This window comes from Apostichopus japonicus, chromosome 10, assembly GCF_037975245.1.
Source record: "Apostichopus japonicus isolate 1M-3 chromosome 10, ASM3797524v1, whole genome shotgun sequence".
Taxonomy (NCBI): Eukaryota; Metazoa; Echinodermata; class Holothuroidea; order Aspidochirotida; family Stichopodidae; genus Apostichopus; species Apostichopus japonicus.
In genome coordinates, this window is record NC_092570.1 from 10,797,731 (window position 1) to 10,812,443 (window position 14,713).

The window sequence follows — 14,713 nt, forward strand, 5'->3', positions numbered from 1 at the left end:
CTATCGTTGTCTTAATTAGATTTAAATTACTGGTACAGCGGCGGGAGAACCATTGAGCGTTGTCGATTAAACTAGCATCATATGGACCGGCTTCATATCTCGCGTAGACTAATTCTTATCTTCTATGGATAAATGAACGAACTTGGCTGGTGTTATATCTTCTAAACGTGCATGTGTGCAGATCTGAGAAAGTTACGTTTATAGCCTCAACATTACATCGCACACATTCCTCTATTGTCATCATTATCTCATAAAATACCGTTCTTGAATCTAACTTAAGGCGAATCAAGGTCAACTTTGTATACATAAATGTATGTTGTAATTGCATGATACTAAATGAACCAATCATGTGAAGGAAGGATTTTAAAACAAAGAATTCATACAACTTTGAGTAAAATATTATCAAATCATTTTCATTGATTCATATTTGGCATTGGCATTTTCCTTGCTTGTTACTTTTGACTTGACCCCCAAATCAAAGTCTATCCAAGCGCTGTGTGCATAGGCCGACCATTATGTTTATTACAACAGCATTCTTGGCTCCGCATGACAGAATAACAGCCTGTGCTCTCTATTTGGAGGATTTATCTTTATTAGGTTTTGTCCTCAGTCGTTATAATCAACCGTTTTGTAGAGAATCGTTTCCTGGCTGTTTTACCGACCATCGGCAAACATACGATACTACAAGGACGGACTAGAAGGTTTTGATTAATTGATAAAAGGAAACCCGCTACTCATATTTAAATCTACTTGCTATGCTTGTGTTTAAAGCAGTCACAGCCGATCGAACCCTTTGGCCAACAATATACTTAAAATCTCACTTATTAAAACCCCGCATCACGACATCAATCCCATTTCTTTATTGCATGATCATCAAAACTTTAGGTGATAACTAAATTTGAAGTTATTTATTCACTAAGTTCTTATCCTTTGTTTTACCAGAGGTTCTTTCTCTATTTCGACAGCAGGATTTGTTTTACTTTCCCTTGCCTGTTTTTAATTATTCCTTCTGTTGCCTCGAGACGTGACACAAAACGCGCTTCAATAATCTCAAGCTCTGACGTCATCTACTTCAAATTTGCCAAAACATTCAAGAGCTAAATACCCAGAGGCTTTGTTGGAAGTCTGCATTTGGAAATCCTCTCTCAGAAAAAAAAGTAATTTCGTAATAATGTTGAGCTGAAGAAACCGAGACATTGACTCCAGATTCAACACTTGCAATAATTAGCAACATTATCATTCATTTACGAATTAATTATTTCGTTAATTAATTATTGCATTGTGTTTTTGTCTTAAAGCTCTTTCATATCCAACCAAATACATTGCAACGTACCACCATGACAGATGATATAGATAAGGCATTTAGAAATCCGCATTCTAGAATCTTACTGAGGATGAAACAACTCATTTCAAAAACATCTGATAACCATTGTCGTTGTGCCTGTGTACATGACTACAGAATTTACTTTACATTCTTCCCAGTGTAAACAATGACTATATCATAGTACAACACAATTAATACAACTTTTGTTTATACAATACATAACGAATCGAACATATCTAACGTTACGCGATACGTCAAACAGCTTGTGACATGAATTAAAGGTTTACCTCAATATAAGAAGGGAAATGGATTTCGCTTGGAAACATGCAAGGAAAAGTGAAGGTGCTCAAATAACGTTATCATAGTCGTAGGAACACGGGGATGCCCCCATTTTCAAATTTCATTCATTTTTAAATGCATGAGTATGTTTACTCACCCGCTTCGAATTATTTTTTTGTAAGGATGTACTACAAGGCGTTGTTGAGTGAACAAAGAGTGTGACAATCGCATGATAATTGTTTAGTTTCTTATACTTTATGATCATGGAAATACGGAGATGACATGTACAAAACCTATTGGATAATAAACACGCAATGGCTGTACTAAATACGCTATAAGATTGCTACAACTGCATGCTTATATCGCTTGTTGAATACAGTAGGTGATATTGCTAACATTAGTAATTACCAATTAAAGTCGATATTTCCAAATAAAAATGTCGAAACTTTGAGTTTAACAATATATTTAGTAATCTATCTATATTAGTTTAGATGTCTAGATGTCTAGCCTGCTGTGCCATAGTTGGGCACCTGCAAACATAACATTGGTCTGAGAGAGAGAGAGGCCAAAGCCCGCCGGCTTTCTATCCCGGTCCCGGACTTTTAAATTACGTATCGTATGTGCACAAGCCTGTCGTAACAAACTCTTTGATAAATATCAAACTATGACCTATTCTGCAGTATGCGGCAACATTCGAATATCCGGGACACTTTGCAGGTACAAACATTAGTCTAACTGAGCGCTAAACGTATTTGAAAACGTACTCCTTCCCTACGGAATGGCTATGATCATGCCGAACGAGACGGGGTCAGAGGGGATACAGATTACGAATAGCATATTTACATTTTCATAATAAACTTGAAGAATGCAAAAAGGGTTCTAGGTGATATAATTGTCCCGAGGCACCACCTCACTCTCGACGGCATACATTTAACCAATAAAATACCATACCATTGTGCTTAGTATGTTTGTCAAACCTCGATATTGCTATAAGGAATTAGCTTTTCATACATTCCCTTTTCAAATCACATTAACGTCGTGGGAAGGGACACTCAATAATAAAAAAATAATAAAAATAATAAAAATAATACTAATACTAATACTAAGAAAAATAAGAACAAAATAAGGAAAAAATATATAAAACCCATTAAATTTGTTATCCTTCATATCAAATACTTTATCTTCAGTTGTAAACAAAACAATGTTAAGCTTGACTGCTATAATTTCTTCTATAAAATGATATTCATTCTAAACGTTGAAAAGCACATTGCCTCGAAGCGAAACTCTACTAGCTCTGCTCGTAGAAAATACATGGTATTAAGGACTTGTTTTTTCTCATTCAATTAATGAACTTTGCGACTCTTGACTTAACCACTGCTTTTCATCTACCTTACTGTTACATTTATATAGTAGCATAGACAATCTCTGATGTTTTTCGTTGTTTTATTCCTCACTGTGCATTGATATACATGTGTGTGGGTGTTTGTGTGTGTACGTACGTGTGTGTGTGTATGTGTATGTACATATGCGTGTGTGTATGTGTGAGTTTTTTTATTCACTGAAGGTATGGTTTTATGGATGTGTATATATCGGTATAAGCAGAGAAGAAGAAATACTCAATTCAGAGTCAATTTTCGCATTATGTAAATAATTCTTTTGTATCATTCAGATGACATACTTATGTTATTATCGGAACTCTAAATATAATGGATGTACCATATACATGTATAATAATCTTGAATAAATGAGATGAAAAATAATAATAATAATAATAATAATAATAATAATAATAAATAAATAATAATGCTAATATATAATAATCAGTTATTTTTAAGACGCTTAAAGCGACCACAAATGTGGGAGAGACCGGCAAGGGCTTATGGATTACATCTTACACGTTGGTGGCTTCCAAATCACTACTTTCACTCAATTTGGAATCTTCAATTTAGAAAGTCATTTCAGATGGGATAACCGTATATTGCTCTTGTATGAGCAACCCACCTTACTATGACCCGGCCGGGTATCGAACCGGAACCTCCCGAATGCTAAGCTTCTTTGCTTCAAATGCCATCGCCTTTATCCACTCGGCCACAGCACCGGTTTACATTAAAGTACGGTGGAAATTCGACTCATTGTCAAAATTTGTAGTAACCTAGGCCTAAGTCGTCTTGTAGAGTGAAATTACTGCACTATTTTTCATTTGTCTTCATTTATGTCACTCGTCTAAGTTACATAAACATTAAACACGGCTAGTCCTAGGCTATGCAACAAATAAAGGCTATAAAGGCTAAGCCTATACTTTTCAGTTGAAAGTACTGACCATCTGCAAGCCAATCTTAACTTGCGGCCAGATGTTGAGCAGTATATGACCAACCGGGACTTGAAAAGGCAACTATAAGAACTATACAGAATTCGAATCCTTTGCAAGCCCTAATTTAGTATTTGTGTGAGCTGAAATTGAACATCGTCTACTCCTGAGATGAGATGAAGAGCACGTACTAGTTTGAAGATTAAATGGATGGAACTGGCAAAACGCTGCAAAGCTTCCTGCTCTCATCATGATAATTGAAATCTATACATTAAAAACTTATACCTTTCACATATATTCTTATGATGATTACACATCAATCATCACCCAAGTTTCCACTGAGAATGTACTTCACATCGTACAGTTGGCAACAGCTATTTACCGTATACCGCAAATCCCATCCCCGTCGGCTACCATTCTTTATGTTTTCAGTTGTGTATTATTCATGTATTTGCAGTTCTGATATCACAAATCACAACCATATGTTGAATCAGCAAGTATGAATTGAGGTTTGCAGAATCTAGACTAATCGACCATTTTAATGGATTTTTAAGTTAATAGTTGTAGCCAATTAGTAAAAGAGCATGGATAGGCATAGGACAATGTTCAGCCAGTTATACTACCAATAATATGTGTAGACAAGTGTACGGTTGCATGTCATTTATTGTATAACGTTATAAGTCGTGTTTTACGTCTCTACAAGCATGTATTATTCAGATATGTTATGCCTATTACTGCAGACTAAGAAACGCCAAGGTTATCAGCAATAGCATTTGCCCATGTAACGAGCGAACGAGAATAATTATTTGAAAGTTGTAGCAATGACTCGTTGTACCCTGTCGATAGCGTAAACAAGTAGGGAGTCCAAGCAGTTGCATATCTGATCTCCAAATTTGGTACTTGACCACTATGTGGTCATCACTTTCAAGGGGGCACATCCAATCATCATGCATCTACCAAGGTTGAAGTACATGATCCTTGAACTCAATGACATAATGAACTTAATTGTCAACTAATTTTGAAGTGCTGTCCAATTCCCCTATAATCCGTGTAATTACTACGATGTTTAACGTGGTTTGTTGCTCATGTATTGCTCCTACAATTGGGCGCTGAAATCCAATCCAATTTAAAGGGAAGGGCTCACATGATGAGACATATAGATAAAAGGCATTAACTTTACGTCAGAGCTCTCTAAAATTATTTCCTTCAATTCTAAACAACCGAATCAAAGAATATCTACAATGTTCAGGACTGTTATGGGACGATCAAGCTGGTTTTTAGAAAAGACCACTAGACCATTTAATGCTACACACTATTACCGGTTTCTACTTCGGTAAAAAAACGTAAACATTGTGCCTTTATCAACAACAAATAGGGCTTTCTATGTGGGTGACAGGACTTTGTCTGGACTCAGTTGGTTGCGAGTAATGTAATAAATGATATATTTACGATATCGTATGTTATTAAATGGAAGAAATCCTCTTTTTCTTTTTTGTAAATGTAGGTGTTAGTCATGGTGAGAACTTGTCTCCAGTTATGTTTGATATTTACTTACACGCCTTTAGGATGTTTATAACTTATAACTTGAAGCTCCCACTTGATTTATATACTGCTTTTTGATCAACTAGTTATACCAGTTTTGCTTTATGGTAATCAGGTTTGAGGATTTGAGGATCTCAAATAAATTAAAGATTTTTACATTGAATGGTTACGGAGAGCTTGGAAGGTACAAGCTTGCCAGAATTATTGGGGTAGATTGGTTAACACGATGATGATTAATAAGCTTACAGACATGCTGTATGAATGCCTACGAATTTTTACACGAAGGAGATTTCTACAAATCAACATGTATAAGCCGGATTTAAAAGAACTTCGAGAAAACACGCATGACCTTTATCTGGATATCCCATCCATCCAAATTTACAATGTTATGCTGTAACTATAGTCTGGTAAATAAAGAGCATAGGTCTAAGATTAAATGACGGCGCTCAAAACGGATTGCTGTCAAAAGCAACTCTCAATATTAAATTTTACAGGATCTTCAAGAAGGAAGTCAAATTTGAAATCAATACCTTACTATTTTCCCTCCCCTAAAAAAGCCATATGTTTAATCTTTGTAAGTTCCGTAGAATTCCGGCCACAGTAAACGGTCGTTAAACAAACATAGCTTTCAGTGAGAGGTATAGTTTACACTGTGTAACCAGGTGTAACAAGGCGACAAGTATCAATATTATTTGCTGGAATGTTCCTTTTCTTGAGTGAAATGATATCCTAAAACCTTACTACTGTAGGTACCAACTATTTAAAAAAAAGTTTTTTTTAAAACTTTCAGGCTATTTTTGTGCTAGAATATTAGGTAATGTACGTCTCCTCCCCTCCCCTCCCCACCCCTTCTCTTCTCCCTACCTTTTCCTTTCTTTTCTTTTCTCCTTTCTTTTCTTTCTCCTTTTCTTCTGTTTTGGTTATACTCTTCTTTTGTTTGTAGCCTACTCGATATGTTATTGACGTCTCTTTGTTTTATTGTATTCAAATCTCTTTCACCTCTGCAAAGGATATACAGGGAAGAAATAAACTAAACATATCTGAAATCTTACGTTCATTCAAAAGCTCTAAACATGCATTCGAACAATTCATTTAAACAGTCATTACTTTCTATATGGGTATGACACTCGCATACCTTGGCATGTTCATAATAGGCGAAAGAACAACTTTCCTGCGATTTTTTTAAACAATTGGTGTCCGTGTCGAGAACGCACTACAATGATCCCATGGTACATATACCCACAAAATAAGTTGAAAACCATCGGATTTCCGATTTAGGAGATGTTCGTGAAACACTTTTTAGCACGAATTTGGACAAGTTCGAATTTGATGGTGTGAGCTATCGAGTGTTACGGTACCTTAATTAATGCTCTGTAAAATTGCAGACTCTGATATCCCACATGGGATTGAGGTTTTCGGCCGTTTTGTCATTTGGGTATGCGCGTAATGTTCAAAATGCTGTCTTTGTTAATTTTACTTATGAACTTACGACGTCATAAGTGACAGATTCACTACATAAGACAAGACAACAAAGAGTGGAGTCCAGGTTTTGGGAGTGTTGCGGAGGAGCCGCGACACATTTTTTAAGCGCACACACACATTCACTTACAAGAGACACAAGTAGACACGTTATTCACCTTAACCTAAAATGGAACCAACACCACCACTTATTCCGCGACTCCACTGTGTTGGACATGGCGATGACATAATCAGTCAGAAAAATAAATACGTAAGTTTTGTCAAACATTCATTGGCTATGACGTTCTCTTTGCGTAGCCGTAAATAAAATGAAGTGAGAGATGTTAATTAAGGTTATCGTTTTGTCGGTTCCATGGCAATAGCAGGTTCAGATTTGATTTCATCATTTACTCAGCAATCCATCAGCAAATCAGTTAATTTGCACCTTGTAATCTGTCTTTAACTTAAGCATATATAACTTAGCCGTCGGTATAATCACTGAAAATCACTTCATTTATATAGGGCAATCAATAGGAATTTCAAGATCCTGTGAAAATCCCAAATTTAAATGTTACTGTGGAAAATATATTTCCAGCACTCAGCAGCGCTTAAGCGAGTCTCAGGAAGTTTGGTATAACCTTTGATACAAGTCATCATGTTTGCCTCCTCCCATCCACCCTACACCCTCAGGCATACATTTGTGTTGGAAAATGTCGTCCTGAAGTTCGTGTTCCTTTGCAATGATGATCTACTTATAAGGTTGTTGTACTTTTATGAACATTTTCCTCCTCATCCTTCCTTTCACACCCCGGGGCTATACTCTATATGTCTCCTTCTGTTGTATTGTTCAAAAAGAACGCACTGCCAATAGAAGCTTGAAATCTTGTAATAAAATATTATTTTTATTAGAAACCTTCGTTGGATTCTACTTTCCTTTAATAATGTATTTTGTAGAGAAGTGTCTGCTATTGATTACTACTACAATGCATCTCAGAGAGCTATCGCCAATAGACTATCTAAAGTACAACAGTATCCTTTCAAGATGAACGGATGCTTAATTGAGATGAGCTTCTCTTCGTTTCATTCACTTGTATTGATGTATTGTTGTATAGTGTACACAGAAACAAGTGCTTAATACATCGTAGCTCCAGCTTCATATGACTCATTTCTGGAACAATATTGATCTGATCGTAAAAAAGAAGAAACCTATTAGTATCGCGGCTGGTAAATGAAAAACATCAAGTAACCACGAGAAAGCATGCTCATAATAACCAGAAGGCAAAATGCATTGAGGTTTCTATGACTACATTGCACTAGACTTCTGCTTGTTAACCAGAAATAGGTGTTACAATATAATGGCCCGAACCACTATTTTGATGTACAATTACACTATGGCATGATAAACACAGCTCAGTCTACCGTATGTGGTAATACACACCTCCATAAAAAAATAGGAGTGTTATACTCATTATGATACATCCACACACCAGGTATGAGAAGTATCCACGATTCCCATCGTCAGATATCATGTAAAAGGGTTTTCAGAGTTTGTCCTCTGGTGACCTCAAATGAGAAGCAACAGGAATCTTGTACTCAATATGGCAAATTCATATAACATGTATGAAAAGTATCAATGATTTCTACCATGAGAAATCATGTTTTAAAGGTTTTCAGGCCTCGACACTGAAATATTTTTAAAAGTATACACTCGCTATTTGGCGACTGTGACTACAAATCTACTCACCAAAACGCAAAATTCACTTGCTACGACGACTGCTATTCAAGTCTCCATAGAACAGATACAACATCAATACTTTATATGAACAAAGGTTAGGCACTCAGGCAAATACATGGTGCTAAGTAATTGTACATTGGAAAATTATGTTTCTGTGCAGTATAAAATTTAACTTTTTTCCACCAAAAGTATAAGTGATGAACAAAGTTAAACATGTCGCAGAATCATAAATAAGCAGCTATAAGCCTATACTGTAGTGTTTCAAACAAATACAAATAAAACATCTGCAGAAATACCTACGAAGATAGCTTGGCTTCTGTAACATTAGGGCTCCTCTAGTACTAGGCATATACTATACAGTAGCTAGTTTAGTGTGCGCGAGTCCTAAGCCTGCACAGTAACTCACTTTTACTTTGAACCGCTAAGCGATTAGCGCGATCCGTACATTTTCTCAATTATCATTGAAGTGCGCATGCGAGCTACATTATTGGGATTACTAGCCCGCTCCATCATCTACATGGCTGGCTGGTGCATGCCAGCAGAACAGACACTCTTCATATCAATCTCAAATTCACAGGTTGGCTTCGCAGGAAAATAATCCAGACTCAGATTTGCAAAGAATTGTGGCTGCGAACAGTTAATTCTGCACACGTCAATAAAATAGCATACTTCTTCCAAACAATGCGTAAAATTGTCTAATCGGTTCATTTGAACGCATTTGGGTAACAACATCCTGCAAAAAAAAGTTGTAAGCAACAATGTTAACCGTATTTATCCGCAACGACTCGGCGTTATCTGTACTACTTCAGCTCTTGCAACATAGGCACTTGTAACGTCATTATTGTGGCATGGCATTATATACTATGGCTGTGTATGGCATATATTACGTGTTTTGGATGATGATAAACCAGGGCAAGGAAACAGCAGTTTTTAATAGACCGGAGGGTGTTACATTTGCAAAGATAGAATTTAGGCCTACATGAATTCGTTATATTAATCGTCCATTAGGTCTTCGGTGCAAACACCGTATGTTCGTAAAATTTCGCTAACATAGGCGCGGATACAATAACGTTAACATGAACTCTGTGTATTCTCTGTCACGTCCGAAACAGGCGTGATTCGTGATTGACAGCTTAATTCAAATGGTTTTAGTCATCATTAAGTCGTTTATATTGCAGGCACATGCTAGCTAGAGTACTGTTTATAAACATTACACAAAATAGCCTATAGCTTTGGTCTGCGTTAAAGGACCAAACGTCGAAACGACAAATGATATTAATAAAAGTAAAGAAATAGAACTGGTGAAGAATGGAATACTAACAGATGCATTATAAAAGTCAAATGCATTATAAAAGAAATATGTAACTGTTCTTTGACGTCTGATTAGCCCGACAGAGATATACTATTGTGTAGTTTCTCCCTGCTTACACACTAGGGCGTTATTATTATCAAGTCCCTTCATGCTACTTGTTAGATGTTTAGAATATTCCTCGGTCGTTTTTACTTTTCTGTCAGAAGTATGATGTTGTACACCACACAACCATCTTTCATTGTTTTCATAATGCACCGCAACCATAACGAGACGAGCTATTAGACACATGTCTTTCCCAAACACTTTATGACAGTGCACTGTGTAAATGGATCCTCATCTTGATTTTATCAGCCCACAGTAACAAACCAATGTGAGCAATTAAACGACTGTCGGTGTAGGCCAATAATGCAATATCACTGATGTCCCATCATGCCCATTAGCTGGAATCGTATATAAGGAGAACTATGCAAGTAAGTTGACGTAGTACGAAGAACTTATGAAGAAAGTAATTTCTTTGGACTAAGGAGCTTTTGTGCTAGATCTAAAATTCTTAAAGCAAATCCTGTAACGGTTCAATTTGATGCAGTTGACTTGTTTGAGTAAATAATACCGTTTCTCACGAACGGAGATGCCTATTCAACTGCAGACAGCCATTCATCAATAAGACAATTAGTGTGATATATATTACTTCTTCTCAGCATTTCCCGTTCCACATTATAACGTCAGATGTATTTATTTTAGAAAATGAAACAAGAACCTTATAGGGTTTCTGAATTATTTGAAGTTATGGTTAAAGTACTCCTAATTAATGGGCCCAGTTTTTTTTCGGATGACCTAAGTTATGTGCGAGACATTCACTATAGGTGACATGTTGTCTGGTAATAACCAGCATTAATCGATCCGCGAAGTAACTTTCATGATCTTTTATGTTTAATGACGAGCCTGACTAGGTTTGTGACATACTGTTGGTAAGAAGATGATGACAGCTCATTTTAAAACTTATGGACATGTAGTAAAACCACCTGTTTGCCTAGTGTGTACGATATACCTGATGTAAAATAATGTGTCATTTAAAGAGTTCCTATTACACATTGAAAAGACAATGGAAAATAATATTTGGACATATTGACAGACATTTTTACAATTTGATGAGCACATTTTTAACAACATTGCATAAGTTAACCAATGAAACAATATTTGACAAAAAACCTGATCCTCGAAAATAATCGATAATATAACGTCATTGGCATGATGAATTCAGGACAATGAGACCAGTGTGCATGCCTATTGTTAGTAGTTAAACCCCAAGACCCCTAATTTATTACTTAAAGCTACGGTACTATTCAAGATCTCGAGTAATGCCTAGGGAACGAGGGAGAATCAGAATTTACCACTTCCCAAATTTGTAAAACAAGCTGTTTGTGGATTGACTTAATGAATATAACTCGAAGTGAGTTTAAACTCTCCAAACAAGCTGTCGCCTAATTAAATAGTAAATTCCGCAACGATTTTCGAAAAGGTGGTATTCACCATCAATCTCCATATTTTGCCTATATAGTCTGTTCTCCTATGTATCGTCAGGACCACATATACCGCGACCTATTCATATGTTTAGATTGATGGATGGATGGATACATTATGAACTGCTCTTATGTTGCCATAATAGAGCGATTTCTGCCGTTCAAACGGCGTATACAACAGTAGAATTAGGGTAATGACCACATATCGGCATTTAAAGGCATGGAAGACTCGCCCCAAACCCCGTGCGGCCATCTGAAAAAGTTAACTTTCTGTTGCTTGCAAGTGACGTTTTGTTCGTGTCGCTACAAAATGCAGACAGTAATGAAACGTGATACCTTAATTGTTATCTTTAGCTGGACCTGAGATGTCCATCGCTGTATCGTGTGTATACTGTGCTGTGGGTATTGACCGCAGCTGTATGTACTGACTGTTCATTAGTGTCTAATTACCGACGGTAGCAAGCTGTGTGTGTATTTCATGGGATCGATGGTAGTGTTTAACACTTCTGTTACACCTCATTCGAAACTAGGTCAAATTACCGGCATTAAACGTTTCTTTTTGCGCGAGTCTTCACACCCTTTAAGTCACACATCAGAGGAACACTTTAACCTCATTTTGGGATGAGTTTGGCAATTTGACACATTGTTAAATTTGTAATAGAGGAATTGTAAGACTACCCTGGTCTTACGCTTGCTCTATCGCGCGTATTATAAAACATTGCACGTAGTTAATTTACTTTGCTATATTCCTATAATACCTTGTTCTCTGCATTGAAACCATCTTAGGACGAATCACATTAAGCAGTCGGGTTCTATGGAAGCTTTTAGCGACGCTTTTGCTCAAACGAAAGTTATTAGTGCAATGTAATATATGGCATGATAATTGATCATGTTGAGCAGGTACTATGGTTAGACTCTGCATTGTGTAACGTACGTGTTGCGTAACATTTAACGTGTATGCTTCACACTTTCTTCCAAAACAGCAACATAAATCAGGAAAAAAAAGATGATACATTGCATAATGCCATCGTTATACAACTACCGATTGCTTCAAACAAATAGAACATGAAATTTGTTACTTGTGGTTCAAAGAAGTATATTTGATCTGTTAGATGTAAACCTTGAAAATAAGTTTCGATGTCTGATAATTATATTTTTTGAATAAGTTTTTATTTTAAGTCTTAATGCCGAGTTGGTAACATATTTTAACAGCTGTTTGTAAACAGATCAACTTGACGAGTCCTCCCAATCCTTTCGATTCAATTCATCTAAACATCTACGGAACCCAGCGTTAAATATCGACCAGGGTGAGCGGTGATATAAATAGTCCAGTCAACGCGTGTAGCGAACAATGAAACTAGGTTAATTTTGAATGTGGCTGTAACAGCCCTACATTTTCTCGGGCGAAAAGACCGAAATTTGTCACATAGGCATAAAACAAGCTATGAATCCAATGTAATAACAGTAGAACTTTCCTTCCGAAAATTCTAACTAGGTTAAATAAGTAAAAGCGACGTGTTTTATTGCTGTAATTATTAGCCAAAGGAGCAAACAGTTTTCCCGAGTATGGAGCAAATACTCAATTTGTCAGTTTATGTTCTTTCGACTAACACTGTAGATGTATGATTTACTTACGTCACAAACTGACTCGTTACTATGACTCGAGCACAATTCTTTTGAAGATCAGACATTTAACTCGCTTTCAAGGATATACAAAATGGCATCTGGGGGTAAAACGACGCAAAAAGCAAGACCGTTTGTCACGATATTTTCTTTATCACAGTCGATGCTATAGTGCACCTTTTGATATCGGTTAACACATTGTTCTCGGCACCCTGTTATAAAGATAGCTACTATTACTAATTTATTACCATTACTTTTCTCCGGAAAATTTGTTTCTCCTCTAGTTCATTGCTACACAGGACTGATTGATTGATAACATCAAAGTAGTTCCAAATATCATTGTTGTTTGGTTTCATCCACTTCGAACCGACTAAATTACCACACATATGAACTTTAACTGACGAATGACTTGTGCGACACTAAGTCACAATGTTACTTGATAATAAGGATAATAAAACATTTCTGTTATTAGTCATTCGTCAAGTGAGCTATAATACCCTCTCGTCTCTGGACTCGGAAACCAATATGTGATCTTGAACGTAAAATTATTTCACTTTAAGACACGGCATTGTTTTAGAAACTAAATTCATAACAATAGTTCGAATTAATGTTCCTGCATGAGGTATTGATTCTTTACGAGCTACTTTATAACATAAATGAAGTTACAAAAATAGGTTTCTAAATGTTGTTTTGCTTTGCTCTTATTCGTACTTTATACCATATACCTGCATGGCTTAGATCTCTCACCAGTAGCGTAACCATACTTTTTCATCTGGGGGAGGGGGGGGGGTGCGGGGCAAAAACTTCGAATGGGGGACAATTTTCGCGCGACCAGTTCGATCATAGATACTATGCAATATGTGAAAAAGAAAGAAAAACATACAAGGTTGAAGCAAATGTGATTCCATGATGTTATATTTAGACTCACCAGTCTTGCAATGCGAGGGAACATGATAAGCCCCAAATGAATAGGATTTTCCTTAAGTTGGGGTGGGAAGTTGCTGATCACAGTCAATACTATTACATCGTCCAATAATGAAGGTTGGGTTTGTGTTTCTTGAACCAACTGTGGTGCATATAGCAAGACCCGTACAAATATAACATACACAAATCACTTCTCGATTTAACCTGCTTTAAGGTTGTCAAAGAGTGATGTGAAACATTTCCAGATGTTTGTGAAAAAGGAATTTTTCGATGAGGTAACATATATATGTATTAAGATGTATAATTTCTCTGATCACTGTTCGCCGTTCAACGATCTTTTCTATGAATTGTTTCACAATGTCATTAGCCATTGTTGATATATATACAGACCTCAAGTCTCTTGATCGCTCTAGGATATATAAGTATAAAGGCACCTCACTTCATATTAAAAGATTTTTCAATCAATAAATTAACATACCCATTGTGCGAACAACATTAGTTATAAGCGTGATTAAACTCGTTTCATCCAGCGCGGATGGCCTGTCTAGGTAGGAAAAATTGATTAAAGAAGTATAATATATATATCTATAATATAAATCTATATATATATATATATATATATATATATAAATGTATATATATGTATATATATATATATATATATGTATATATATATATATATACATAT